A 12,509-nucleotide genomic window follows, 5' to 3' on the forward strand; every position below is an offset into this window, starting at 1 on the left:
TGTGCCACGTCAAGCCATGGAGTTGTGTTGTGCCGAGACATCTCGTCAGTGGAGCGCTCTGCAGCTGCACCAAGCCACTGTTCTGCATTGGACCATGCTGCCATGCTGGGCAAGAGCTCTGCAGCTGTGCCAGATCACGCTGCATCCTTTTCCACCACAGATGTGCTCGGACTGCCTCTGCTAAAGGCTGATTGGTTTGGTTCCAAAACCATGCCTACAGTCCAGCCTCCACTTGGCACACCCACTCACCACCGTGACTCGTGGGCAGATGACGGAGATGCGTCAGCACATGTACCTGGAAGCCAAACCACCCTCATACCCGGAAGCACAAGCGGGACACAGAATCCCAGAACTGCAGTGCCATGCCTGCTGCTGCTGCTACAGCTGGAACTGGGACAGCCACAGGGACACATACTGGCTAGGAACTTTGGAGACACCTGCAGAGGGAACCTGAGCCATCACCCATCTGCCAAATGCCAAAGGAACGCCTCTGCTGTGCTGCTGACAGCTACACCCGATCCGGTCAGTGTCTGGAGACAGGTGAAGCGAGCAACAATCACGAGCGGGGATTTTGAAGGCGCAGATAAAATCAACATGCCTATATCAGGTGGTTAGGACCCTGGGGTTGGGATGGTTGAAACATACCCAGTGCTGAGAGGAAGTGGAACCATGCTAGATAAGTACACACCTTTTCAGTGGCTGATCCTCTCTGAACCGCGCCAGCTTGCTGCAAAGCATGGACTAGAGTCTCCTGCAGTAGCAAACATGCTGCGATTTCTAACTGCAGAAGAAGTAACTCTTTTAGATATTAAGCAGCTAGATAAATTGATATATACCCCAGTTCAATATATGGTATTCGAGTCCACCTGGTGATGCAGTGCAGAAAAGCAGGAACTACAAAACCTAAGTTTTGCAACAAGATCCACATTTTGGGACAGGGGTTTCTCAGCTCCTAGGATTACCACCAGTGGGAGACTCACAACTTGAAGCATGGTTACATCCATTGGTGCTGGCAAAAGTAAAAGATTTGGGGATGCAGGGTCTGTTCAAAGTGGCAAACATGGCTAACCCAACCCAACGAAATTCAAAAATCAAACAAGGGGTTAAAGAGCCATACTTGCAATTTATAGAAAGACTGCAGGATGCCATGGAAAAACAAATCGTAAATATTGAGGCCAGAAATTGATTAATTTTACAATTGGCAAAGGACAATGCTAAGGAAGATTGAAGAAAAATCATAGAACTGTTGCCAAATGAAAATCCATCTTTAGATGACATGATAAATGCCTGTGCCCTGTCGTGAACGGCGGAAGAAATGCCTCACACAATATGCGTGAATGGCAAATCCCAAAGTTTATTGAAAGCTCACACATATTTATATTGGTGTTAATGAAGCTTATACATATTGCAAAAGCTGAGCTCATTATTGGTTAAAGCACACTTAGATCAACCACACCTACTTCTACGCTCTAATGATTATTTTGTTTCTATGTTTGCATTCTTCTAGCTTCTCTACCTAGGATATCTACATTTTCTGGCAAGCGATTTTCTCCCCCATCTTCCCGTTTCAGCGAAGGTCACTATGACCTTTGTCAGTGATTGGACACTGGTTACATAATCCCCAGCTTGTTTCCCCTATCCTTATCCATCGGTATCACATCGAAATGGCCTTTCTCAGCTAGCTAATTATCCAAAAAGCTCTCTACATTTCCCCCGTTTTTCTGTTGAACAAGCATGGTTTGATTAAATGTGGTAGTTATCATCTTTCGCACTATATTCTGTAAGCATATACAAAAACAAGGCAAAACTAATATTAACAACAAAGCTACAATAGCTACTACAATGCCAACCTTAACAATAGAGCGTAACCATGACCCTAAGCTTAAATATTTGAGCCATCTATCAATACTAAGGCTTGATTCTACCTGTAAGTTCTCAGTTAACTTCTGTAATTCAGAGAGCTGTGAGTGTACAGATCGTGCATGATCAGAGAGATTCATGCAACACATGCCCTCAAATTCATCACAGCCATGGCCTTGTGCAAGTAAAAGAAAATCAATTGCAGCTCTATTTTGAAGTGTCGCATGACGAATAGAATCTACATCAAGCAAAAGACTAGAAATCGCTAAAGAAGTTGCATTTGTTTGTTTAGCAAGCCAACACCCTAACCTATTTAAAATAGCATGAGCACGTGCTGCTGATACTCCTGGAGCTAAGAAAGATGCTGCAACTATGGCCGCTGGGGACCAAAGCTTTACATCGTCCCGGCAGTCTGCTGCAAATGCATGAGCCATTCGTTTGCTCCTACGATGGCGGCGGCTCATGTTTAGTATCATGGACATGTTAGGTGTAAGTAGAGACAGCCGTCCAAGTGTACATGGTCCCCCATGCAGCATTGATGGGATACCGGCCCAAGCACGGTCTCCACATATCAGGAAATATCCTGCTGGCAATTGAATAGGATCATTTGATGAGACTGACACTCTCTTTGTTGTATAATTGCACCAGGCCGATGCATTTTGGTAGACAGCCATGCTAGAAGTTACAGCATTAGAATGGTTCTTGACTGACAGCAGGCTTCTATGGTTAAAATGAATGCATGCATCTGCCATCACTGACCTTAACAACTCCAACTCTTGGGGTTCCTGTGGTGCTATAGGAAAGTGGGAAATCCACTGATCCCAATTATCCACACTCATCCTAGCACTGCTGACCTTACAAGTTGGTACATGTAAAGTGCACGGCCAGGGATCTGCTGGTAAGCCAACCAAACAGGTTGTGAAAGGATTGCCAGGAGAAGACAATGACAGGCAAATAGTCTCCTGTTTAGTCAAGTTTGCCAGGGTGACCCGTATGTTAGTCTTGGGCTGAGGTGGGGCCCATGCCTGATGGTCCACACTGTCCACAAAAGAAGCAAAAATTAACAAAGCAATAGCATAAGGTTTCCATCAAACACAGCGGCTCGGGTCCATTTAGCAGGTACCCACAGAGATCCTGTAGGGGTAGAAACACAAAGATATCCGCGGCCCCAATATAACACCTCAGCAGGACCTTGCCATTGTCCTGTTTTAGGATCTCTGTATCTCACCCATACATCTTTCTTTACACCATCTGTTTCATGTACATAGTGACGAATCACAGCAGGAACCTTATTTTCCCCAAAAACACACAAGTGGTTCAAAACAAACAAGCACTTTAACAATCTCTCTTGTGGCTCTCTGGTATCCATATATTTACTCAAATATCTTTTCAAGGTACCATTTGCTCTCTCCACAATCACTTGCCCTGTAGGAGAATTGGGGATGCCTGTCACGTGTTCTATCCCCCATACTTGCATGAATGGCTTTATTCTTTTGCTACAGTAAGCAGGCCCATTATCTGTCTTGATGTGCTGTGGCACTCCCATTACTGCAAAACAACTGCTGAGATGTCTCTCTACCTGCCCTGCTTTCTCACCAGTCTGTGCTGTGGCCCATATAAAATGACTGTAACTGTCTATGGTAACATGTACATACCTCAATCTCCCAAACTCTGCCACATGTGTGACATCCATCTGCCAGGTCTCATTTGTGCTCAGCCCTCTTGGGTTAACTCCCAGACCTAAGCCACAGCCTCCATTATAATGACTACATATAGGACAGGCTTTGACTATTGCCTGTGCCTCCTCCATAGATATCTGAAATTCTCTATGGAGGCCTTTTGCATTCTGGTGGAACATGGAGTGTGCCTCTCTGGCTATGGTTTGTTTGGGAATCGGAATTGCTTGTGTGATTGGACTAATTTATCTGCTCGCATGTTACCTTCTCCCAGACCAATATCCCATTTGTGACTTCTGATATGGATAACACAAAAAGAATGCTTTCTTAGCTTGATTGCTCTCTGCAACTGCATAAACAGTTCATGTAACCTCATGTTTTGAACCCTTTTCATAGAGGCATCCTCTATTCGCTCACACACGCCTGCAACATACAAAGAATCTGTTACAATGTTAAGAGGTCCAGAGAAATGCATCATGGCCCATACAACAGCTAATAGCTCCATCGTTTGCAAAGTGTCCAACTCAGTAGCTCGGAGTATATGATGATGCCATTGTCCCTTTTCTCGCCAGGTCACTGCAGCAGTTTTGGATTTTCTTCCTGCATCTGTGTAGACAGTTATAGCATCCGATAAGGGCTTTAGTGATCTCTTTGGACACTGAATCCAACCCCACTGTCCTATCCAATTCAATGGTACATTGGGAATATCATCAGTGGCAGTCACACTACCGGCTCCCAATAGGGCCTCTTGTCCCATAATCTGTACTTTCCGTTCATGACCCTTTTTGAGCAAATCAGCTAAAATTTCAGTTTTCTGAAGAAGGGTTTTATGTTGTTGAAGTGGAGGAGATATCCATTCCAAGGCCCATATCTCCCCCGTTTTTTTGTTATGCTGAGTAAGTGCACCCAGTAAAATTTTTGTCCACACCAAACTGTCAGCTGTATAGGAAGATCAAGATCACATCTCCGAACACTGCCTTGTGTGACACAGTCCAATATCTGCTGCAGTGTCTCGAGGATGAAGAGCAATAGTAAAGAAGCAGTCCTTCAGATCAATAATCAAAAGTGGCCAGTCCCTTGGCAACATAGCCGGATTAGGTAATCCCGGTTATAAGGCTCCCATAGGCTCCATCAATAATGAGTGGTCCTTTTACCCCAGTTGGAACCTTTTCTGGGTGAGTAGACAGCAGGGTTACTGTGGCTAGGGCTGCCAGGTCCACTCCGAGGCTCCCAGAAGTGGCGGGCTGGAGGCAGGTCGAGCTGAAGCGGTGACAGCTGCTACTTGTGTCCGGGCGCAGGGAGCTGGTGACCAGGAAGTAGAACCGCGCCGGGCAGCCGCGGGGCGGGCGGACTCACCGGAGCCCGCTGCCCCACGGGGGGTGGGAGGCCCGTCCTGCCGCCCCCCCCGCCTCGGCTCGGGGGTCGGAGCAGCTGCGGAGCGGAGCAGGAGGTGGCCGCGCTGCAGCTGCTAGGCCTCTTAGGGCCGGGGCTGGCATGAGCCTCCCTTCGCTGTTGTGCAACGGCCCCTGCTAGGTCACTCTCTGACCCGGGGATGGGCGCGTTACTAGGCGGAGGAGGTTTAGGGTTCGACACAGGGGCAGGCGGCACGGACTGCACTGCTGGAGTACGTGCGGGGGGGGGCTGCTGCCCGAAGCAGGAACTGATAGCGGCGGGGAGCTGTTGTCTGGAGCGGGAACTAGTGTCGGCGGGGAGCCGCCGCTTAATGTAGATGCCGGTGCCGGCAGGGGACCGCCGTATGAGGCAGGAACTGAAGTCGGCGAGGGGGTGCCACTTAAAGCAAGCGCCGATGGGGGTGGGGAACTGCCGTTTAGAGCAGGAGCTAGCGTCGGCGGGGAGCCAAACCAGTCTCCGTAACTCCTGTTTCTTTCATGGGCTGTGCTAGCCTGCTGGGCAGCTCTCTCCTCTGCCTGGTATTTCAAGAATTCAGCATGCACGACTTGCCATAAATTTCCCAACTTTCTCGCGGTCTTATCATCATCTATGACTGCCTGCCACAACTAATCCCCAAATATATGGCAGTCTGATAACCTATGCACTGTGCGAGGAGTCCGAAAAAGTCTTTGAGCATAAGCATGAGCTAACAACCCATGAAGCTCTTTCTGCAAATCTATACCCTTAACCTTACGCTTTTATAAAAAGCTAGGAAATAAATTATATGCTGCTTGCCTTTCTTTATCCGTGTTGAAGATAACAGCGCGCTTCTTGCAGCTCTTTCAGGCTCCGGCAGCACGTATCGGCCGGGCCCCCCTCTGGGGTCACCCGGGGCCTTCGCACCTTCCCTTTTTCAGCGGTGCTTTTGCCGTCCTCAGCTGCAATAGGACCTGAACTCCGCTCACGCCGCCGACCGTGGCTAGTCCCGAAGAAAGACGTCCGGGGTCACCATTTGTCGTGAACGGCGGGAGAAATGCCTCACACAATATGCGTGAATAGCAAATCCCGAAGTTTATTGAAAACTCACACATATTTATATTGGTGTTAATGAAGCTTATACATATTGCAAAAGCTGAGCTCATCATTGGTTAAAGCACACTTAGATCAACCACACCTACTCCTATCTTCTAACAATTATTTTGCTTCTATATTTGCATTCTTCTAACTTCTCTACCTAAGATAACTACATTTTCTGGCAGGCGATTTTCTCCCCCGTCTTCCCGTTTCAGAGAAGGTCACTGTGACCTTTGTCAGTGATTGGACACTGGTTGCTTAGTTCTCAGCTTGTTTCCCCTATCCTTATCCATCGGTATCACATCGAAATGTCCTTTCTCAGCTAACCAATTATCCAAAAAGCTCTCTACATTTTTCTTTCTTTTTCCCCCCTTTTTTTTCTAGCATTTGGGTCCATAATTTGGTTTTCTCTGTTAAATCAATCAAGATAATAACCATGTATCAGCTTATTCCAAGGAGGAAGATGATGGTCAGTGGAGCTCTTTGACACACAGTTTACCTGCCAAAAGTTTTCAAAAGCAAAATTCTTCACAAGAAGATGTCAATGGCATCTCTGACAAGAAATGTTGAAGCAATTTCTTTTTTTGTTTCATTCAGATACAAAATGACAGTGTAGCTCTAGTCAGGTGATTTAATTTAAACAAACAAACCTCTGTTCCATGTCAAAGCACTGATTTGAAAAGACAATTCTTTGTTTTCAATCAGAAATGTCAACATTTTCAGTGTAAGATTTCTGATTCTAAAGTTTTTGAATTGAGTATTTGTTTGAGGTGGGAGTGGGGTTGATCTGAGAAGGACGGGCACAGCCTGTTGCCTCTATCCAAGCTCATGAGTTTGGGATTTGTAAGCATCATGCCAGATGTTGGCCATGTGGAAAGATCCAAAAGGAAATAAAGGTTTGGTGTGTGTTTTATCTAGGATCTTTTGCCAGAAAGAATGAGAGAAAAATCAATGGGGCCGAGGGCACATACTCATCAAATTTGTTGAGTAGGCTTATGGTTTGGTAAGGGCTATGCTGGCATCTCGAGAGCCACATAAAACTCTCCTACCCAGCTGGTGTTAGACTGGGACCTGTGCCATAGATCTGTTGCTACACTTTTTTTTTTTTCCTATGAACACAGCCTGAGAGAGTTGGAGTTGTTCAGACTGGAAAAGAGAAGGTTCTAAGGACACATTAGAGCACCTTCCAGTACCTAAAGGGGCTAAAAGAGACCTGGAGAGGGACTTTGGACAAGGGCATGGAGTGACAGGACAAGGGGGAATGGCTTTAAACTGACAGAGGGCAGGTTTAGATTAGATATTGCGAAGACAATTTTTACTGTGAGGGTGGTGAGTCACTGAAACAGGTTACCCAGAGAAGCTGTGGATGCCCCATCCCTAGAAGTGTTCAAGGCCAGGTTGGATGGGGCTTTGAGCAACCTGGTCTAGTGGAAGATGTCCCTGCCCATGCCAGGGGTGTTGGAACAAGGTGATCTTTAAGGTTCCTTCCAACCCAAACCTCTCTGTGATTCCATGACTCCATTTTCCCCTGCCCCCATCAGTGCTGCTGTTGTGTCAGGTAGTGGCACTGTTGAGTACATTAACCTAGGACTAAGCATTGCAGCCACACCGAGTGTGTGTGCGCGTGGGCACGCCTTCTCATTACCATTTATTGTCTCCCTCCCCCCTCCCAGTGCTGCAGGACTACGGCAGCGAGCAAGAGAGAGAGAGAGAGACTGAGCCATGAGCTCCTCAGATCTGCTTAACCAAATCACTGCCCCTTGCAGGGAGGGAGAGAGGGAGAGCAGGGGGAACCAGATCAAAAGACAAAATGAAGGAAATCCAACGGGTGAACAAAAAGCCACCCCCAGGCGCACCCTTTTCCAGGGAAAAGGACGGGGCTTGTGCGTGTGTGTAGCACCGACCCCCTCCCCCTCAGGAAAAGAGGGTGTTCTTTTCCCCGCCTCCCCTTCACGTCCCGGGGAAAACCTCGCTGGGAAAAGCAAAACCGTAAAAGCTTCTCCCCACCTTGCCCCCCTTACAAAGGCTCTCAAACAACCACCACCACCAAACAGAAAGCAAAAAGAAAGGAAAGGAAAGGAAAGGAAAGGAAAGGAAAGGAAAGGAAAGGAAAGGAAAGGAAAGGAAAGGAAAGGAAAGGAAAGGAAAGGAAAGGAAAGGAAAGGAAAGGAAAGGAAAAATTCCAAGAACCAGAAGCAAGAGACAAGCTCCCTCCATCGATTTCAGATCCAGGATTTTATCCAGTGCATTTTTTTGGGTTTTTTTTTCCTCGCCTTTTTTTTCTCCTCCCCTCTACCTTTCTTTCACCTCCCCTCCTCCTTCTTCTCTACCCACCCCCATTTTTCTTTTTCATTTTATTTTGAATCCTGTTTATCTCTCTCTATCTATCATTTATCTTTCGAGCTATCCGTCCATCTGTCTGTCCGTCCATCTTCTCCTCGGTGCCTTCCTCCTGCCCCCGCCCTCCTCCCTCTGCGCTCTGCGTGCGCTGCGCGGCCGGGCGCTCCCCTCATCCCCATCTGACAGATGAACACCGGCATGGGTTTGCCTTAACACAAGCAAAAGCACCTTTGGGGGTTGTGGCGAGGGATTGGAACCGGGATCTAAAAGAGAAGAGAGAAGTCGGAGGAGGAGGAGAAGGAGGAAAGAAGAAGAGGAAGCTGCTAAGAAGTCCCTGCTGCCGTTTTGGGGATATGGGTTAGTAAAGGAATAACAAAAAACAATCAAGCAAACAAAAGCAACAAAAAACCTGAACCATCGAGAAAAGGTCTGCCTTGATGATCGGGATTGCAGGAAGGTCGTACCCCTCTATCCTTTTCCTTCGCCCCTCGCCCTACTTTTTCCCTTCTGCATGCAGAAATTAATGTCGTCTTCTTTTCTTGCATGTTGTGACTTTGCAATGGCGCGAAAAGGGCTTTATTTAGTTTTTCGGGGGAAGGGGAGAATATTCCTTCTCTGTGCAATGCGTGCGAGTCCTCTCCTCCTGCGACCCCTTCCATTCCCATGCTTTGTGCCTGTTGGATGGGGGTGTGTGTGGGTGTGTGTGAGCGAGAGGGGGTTAAGACCGTGCTACTGGAAAGGGGGTGGAATTTCTTTAGGAGTTTGCATAGTTATCCCTCCTTATCCCCCTCGTTATCCCCCCCCCCCGGTCCCCTTTCATAACCTATCTGTGTTTATATGTGTAGGTGGCAGTTATGTGTGTGCGTGTGGAAATTGTGGGGGACACGACCACCCTCTCGCTTCGTAAATTGCAGATAGAGAGCAACACTGTAGCTATGGGGATTTGTGTATGTGTGCGTGGGGCTCTGTGGCGGTGCTGGGGGGAGGAGGGGGACCTCCGCTGCCCCGGGGTGCCCCGGCTTGTTTTGACGTTAAAAAGGACACACCGCCCCGAAAATCGGCGATTTGGGAGAGCAAAGAAGTATAGGGGAAGGCATGGGTGTGGAGAAGGGGAGGAGTAATTAGCAATGCGGGCCCCTCCCCCCGCTCTATGGCTTAATGATGATTAATAAGTCGGTGATTGTCGCCCTCGAGCCGCCGGTGTCCCTCCCTCCCCTTCCGGGTGAAAGTGGTATTTTAGTCTGAATATCACCGATATTATCGGGGAGGTGGTGATTTGGGGGGCAGGGAGGCAAACGCAGCCTGCAGCCGCGGGCGACTATTGTTAACCCCAGCCCTGGCGCAAGGCTCCTGCCGAGCACTCGCACAGTCAAACCACTTCCTCGCCAGGTTCCCCCGGCGGGCACTGGGAAATCGGGTCCCTCCCGCCCTTCCTGCCCGGTGTGTGTGTCAGTGTGATTGTAAGTGTGACTGTGTGTGCATCCCACCGGGCACTGGCGGTCCTCGCGCTGCCCCTGCCTCTGCCCCTGCCTCTTCCTGCTGTATTTATGTTTCCAAAAGGAACTTGAGAGAAGCATTTCCCATTCGTTTCCGCTTCAAATAAACGGCCCCGAAAATCCCGGGTCTGACGCTTGATGCTCAAAGGACATTTGGCCGCTGGTAGCCCGGCCCGTGGGGGGGGGGGGAGGGAACAAAGAGACACATGGCTCAGCCACCCCCTGGCAGGCAGGTCCACGCAAGGGGAAATGCGGCGGGCTTCATGCATGGGGGACATGCATGGGGAGATGCGGGGGGGCGGGGGGCACACACCCATCCCGGTGCCATGGGGTGGTGGTGCCTCCGCGGCTGCCGGGATCAGGGCGAGCTCAGCCGGGCTTTGGAAGGAGAAGGAGGATGGAGGGAGGGGGGTAGTGGGGGCCTGACAGGCTGTTTCCCGCAAGCAGAGGTGTTTCATTAGCCACTGGCCCGCGGCGGGGGGGACGGACATGCCGTATGTCCTTCTATGTCCGTCTGTCACACCGCAAAGAATGTGCGAGGCTAGCGGAGCTTGGAGCCAGCAAGTGCACCACTGACAGGGAGAGCATCTGAGCCTCTTGGTATTGACAAGACGACTGCAGGGGAAAATGCTGCTAATAAATTCATTCCCGTGTGGAATATTATGGGCCCAAATGGAAACAATTATTGATCCCACAGCCCCTGCAGCCAGGACTAACTTGGTGCAGGCTACAGTAATTATATAATCAGCTGTCAGCTGCCAAAGTTAGGCAGCGACAGCATGAACCTGAAAAAACTGGTGTCCAGGACCTTTTATCATAGACAGCAAAATAATATGCCTATTAGGGAATAATAGAATCATACAATGGTTTGAGTTGGAAGGAACCTTAAAGACCACCTTGTTCCAGCACCCCTGACATGGGAAGGGACACCTTCCACTAGATCTGGTTGCTCCAAGCCCTGTCCAATCATGCCTCGAACACTTCCAGGGATGGAGCATGTTAATGGGAAAATGTGCAAGTAGCTGCTTCACACACACCTTTCTGCACTTCCTTGTCCTTCATTTAGATTGCTCCCCTCATCAGAAGCTCCTTCCACTTGAAGGAGAAATTTTTTTTCATTTTCATTTGGTTTTTAGCCAAAAAGAGAAAAACCTTTCCAAACAATGGAGCTGTACTCTAATCTCTGCTCTTAGCTTGGAAGGGTTATGTAAAAGCAAGGGGAAAAAATGGGGAAGCACTTAGTGAATGGAGACTTCTCTTCCATCTCTTGTTTGTTTTGGCTTTTATTTTTTTTAAGCTTCTCAGACTCAAAGTTATAATTGAAACCAGAATTTTTTTGAGAAGTAACTGAGCCAAGAAAACCTCTGTTTTCTCTGCAACTAGGGATGGAGATAAATAATTTTTTGCTGATGCTATTTCAATTCTTTTGAGCTCTTTGATTCCTTTCAAAAAGACTAGCATAGATTGTTAGCACATTAGCATTTTAGGAGGATACACTCTCTGAAATGTAATAAAATGGTGTGTTAGGTGTGTGCAGAGCTATTAACTATGTTAGTTGTTGGCAAACAAAAGAAACAGTGGCCATTATTTATTCTTAAGGATGATAACTGAGCTATTTAACTCAACTTGATATTTACTGGGTTTCTCTACTGAGTTTGCTAAGTATAATTTCCAATAATGTAATTTGATTAAGTTGGGAACTGTTCCTTTTTAGCAATTGCTATTGCTGCATGCTTAATTACCTCGAGGAGTTAAATGCTCAAAATGGTCCAACCATCATTTTTTTGCTTCAGGTGCTGCTTAATCTCCTCTTCTGGTCTGTTTTGACCCATCCTTTGAGTTCTTTTTCCCCAGCACACACCTCTTAGGTGCAAATGCCAATTTACCAACAGGACTCTTTCCATTATAAGATCTGGCTAATCTCAGGTTCAGTGACTTTTTGCTCTCTCAGTAGGGCTCAATTGCTCACACATAATCTTTCCCTTCTGTTTTCTTTCCCCTTTGGACAATATCCTCCAGGACTGAAAAACTCTTGCCTTGTGCTCTGAGACTTGCAATTACACAGCAATTTTGACTCTTGACCCAACTAGCAGCAAGAAAGGCTATTGTCTAGTGAACCATGTAAAAACAGTTTTTGGATCCAACAGATTGCTGTAATGGAGATGAAAACTGTCCCAGTGAAGTGATGATGGATTTTTTTAACCATATGTCTTGGTGGTTTTTCTTGCTCCTCATTAAATACCCATCTCTGGAGTATCTGTGATGTGTGGGTCTGCACTGGTGTTGAAAGGCAGCATTAATAACTGCCAAAATGTAGTTCATGATGCATGGAGGGCGAATTGAATAGGATGTAATCCATGTTCAGAAAATTCAGCATTTCATTTTTGCCTACCTTAACGTGTAGGTACACAGGGTTTTGAATGCATAAGTGTCGCCATTAAACATGCATTCAGTGTTGAGACAATGACAGCAAAGCTGTGCATAAAAAAATTAGGTGGTCAGATGAAATCCATGGTAAGATCTATCCTCATTGCTGGGAAGTCCAGGCATTCTTAAGGCACCAGGAATCCAAGGTTTAGAGCAAGTCCAAAGCCTAGTGAGGAAGGTGAGAATCTGTGGGAGAACCTTAGAGGAAAAGGCTCTCAGTGTTTTGCTGCAGGGTTTGTGGTTT

The 12,509-nt window shown here is 47.5% G+C and overlaps 1 protein-coding gene across 8 annotated transcripts in view; it reads left to right on the top strand.

Annotated features, from left to right (window-relative positions):
- The first annotated feature begins 7,924 nt into the window (after positions 1 to 7,924).
- LOC118701537 (SET-binding protein-like) overlaps positions 7,925 to 12,509 on the top strand; it is a 217,798-nt gene continuing 213,213 nt past the window's right edge. For 4 of the 8 annotated variants that reach the window (XM_054517773.1, XM_054517775.1, XM_036406198.2 and 1 more), the window contains exon 1: positions 7,926 to 8,799. The gene's annotated coding sequence lies outside the window, so the exon portion shown is untranslated. Of the gene's footprint in view, positions 8,800 to 12,509 lie in introns of all 8 variants that reach the window. The other 4 variants (XM_036406196.1, XM_036406197.1, XM_036406195.2 and 1 more) reach the window with 2 other exon arrangements.

This window comes from Molothrus ater, chromosome W (genome assembly GCF_012460135.2).
Source record: "Molothrus ater isolate BHLD 08-10-18 breed brown headed cowbird chromosome W, BPBGC_Mater_1.1, whole genome shotgun sequence".
Classification (NCBI taxonomy): Eukaryota; Metazoa; Chordata; class Aves; order Passeriformes; family Icteridae; genus Molothrus; species Molothrus ater.